The sequence below is a fragment of the Bombus impatiens genome, unplaced genomic scaffold, assembly GCF_000188095.3.
Source record: "Bombus impatiens unplaced genomic scaffold, BIMP_2.2 scf_0152, whole genome shotgun sequence".
NCBI classification, from domain to species: Eukaryota; Metazoa; Arthropoda; class Insecta; order Hymenoptera; family Apidae; genus Bombus; species Bombus impatiens.
In genome coordinates, this window is record NT_176571.1 from 619247 (window position 1) to 621887 (window position 2641).

Below are 2641 nucleotides of genomic sequence, written 5' to 3' on the forward strand. Positions count from 1 at the left end.
CACTCGTTCGTTCGGCTGCTCGTGCGCGGTGCACGGATGATAGAAATGATGATGACCGCCGTGAACTAGGTTTCCACGGTCAGCCTTAATGGCTAAATTACACGTTACGATTGTATCGCGACTCGCCGCACCGTTTCGTCCACTTAATACCGCCGGTCGGGGGAGTTTCGTGCTTTGATAATTGCCAGCCATGAATCACCGCGATCGCCAGAGACGGTAGCCAATAGGAAAATCGTTATAAGATCTGCTAATGAGCGTCTCGCGATCTCCTCGCTTCGTGAACCTGTTTATTTCATGCGAGGAAAGTGAAACCCTTCGTGAACATCTGCCTCATAATGTTTACTGTGAAATGTATGTGTATTGTGAAGTTGAAATTTTGATTTGAAATATCGCAAAAATATTGCTTTGAAACATTTTGAATTATCGCTTGGTATCTGTAAATTTTCATAGTGTCCTATTAAGTCGTCCGAAAAGTTTATTTATAAGGAAACAATGGATGCACAATATTTTCCGTTTTATATTATTTTATCGAATTATGATTCATTGTGTTCTATCAAGATAAAGATCACAACGTTTGAGAGGTTAGGTTTCGTGTTTGTATAAAGATGCATCGTTGTAAAGGACAGATCTGTAAAAAGGAAGAAAGAACTAAACCTAACCTAAATTCGACTAAATCTAAAGTTCGCGAGACGACTGTCGTCGAACCTTCTCGAAAATCGATCGAATTAAGAAGCAGCGTTAAGACGTCGATAACACAGGAGTTTCAGAGCGAGTGATTAATTCTTGGTACGTATGAATGACGAGCATAGTATCGACTACAGACGAGACTCCTTTTTACTACAGCGGACAGATAAACCGAAAGAGGGTTCAACGTTTCGCGGCACGTGCTTCTAGTCTTCTAGTTCTTTTCATATATATGCGTCGATATTCTCTGATTTATATTCTCTTGTTTCGGCTCGATGATCACGGTACTCTTTCCTTTTTGTTACATATTCCACGTATCGTTTAATGATCGTGATATTTCTCACGGACTTGTAAACGTAAGACACAGTTGTGTGTGAAAATGTTGAGAAAACACCAACGAAGATTGATTCGATTTATTTCCTTCTTCTTTTCTGTTTCCTCGAGCAGGATGCATGTTTTTCGAATAATTTGCAGCTGAAAAAGGATTTAGCTTTGGGAAAACTCGTCGCGGCATCTATTAAATGCTATTTCCTCGCATCCCGTCATCGGCTCGTATTTTCATGATTTATCGTCGCTTGTGTGTGATGCAATACCCTCCATCGGGGGCCGTAAGTGCGCGTTTAAACGATAAATCTCGGAAGTCACGGTAGGAGAAGCTTTTCAGGTCGCGACACACGCGGGGTAGCCTGGCTTCTGCCTATCGATACCTTGGCCGCTGAAAGAGTTTAAATACGTGCTGCGGAGGAACCTCTTGAATATTTTAGTCTCTCGAATCTGCCCTTATTCTATGACCATTTATCAAACTGCTGCAACGAGAATTTCTTGGTGAACCGATATCTTAAAAATTATGTTAATTTTCTGTATTACGCTTTAACTATATACCATTTTTATTTCGCCTTACCAATGGAAATTAAATTATCGCTTTTATATTTCGCCGATTTTGGATAAATCAATTTTGTATTTCTTAACGCTGCATCAAGTTGTCAAGTACAGTTGTACGATTACTATCATCCTTTTCACAATCCTAATAATATTATCGTTACAATTTCACGGGTCACAGGTTACAAGTTGTCGACGATGAATTCTCTTACGGAACTGTAATCAGTTCTCTAGCTACGTTACTGGTCAGTTGATCGTTCTATTCGACGTGTTACAAAATCCTACAACAGAAGCGTGCAAATTAAATGTGAATTTTTATGGACGTAACTAAAGAAATAGAAACTAAATCAATGTTAAATATTGCACCAGGCAATTGTTACTTCATAAAACCACTAATTATACAATAACCTCTTAAACCACCAATATACTTAACCTCTTAAATATTAAGTTGTCCGAAAAGTTTCTTTTTTTTTTATAAGGAAATAATAGACGCACAACGTTTTTTGTTTATATTATTTTGTCGAATTACGTACGGTTCATTTTATTCTATTGATATAAACACTGCGATATTTCACAGACTTGGTTTCACGTTTGTACGAAGCTGCACTGTTGTAAAAATGACGTTTGCGAAAGAAAGACACTTTCCGGATAACCTAAAAATTTGTGTATCTTTGTATATAACATGATTTCTGAGCAGTCTATCTATAATGTACAATTTGTTAATTCGGTAATAATATTAGTTAGCAAATTATCGCTTGTGCGTGTCTAGACAATGAATCTTTCGAAGCAAATCGTCCGGCAATTACACGATTCAAACAGGTATTACAGTTTGATTGATTCCGATTAGTTTCGCGTTGCCAACCGCGGATATTGCTTTCCAGCGTTCTCGAATAGCGGTGTCTTTCAATTACAGTTTTCTGCCATTTCCGTGGACGGACGGATCGATAATAACGCGATAAATCTGGCCGGCTATCCATGGTCAGTTATACCAGTCAACTTATTCTTTCGGCTGTTCGTAAACAACGTGACAAATACCTCGCCAGCCCATTAATCAACTCGTCGTAAATTCGCCCGCCAC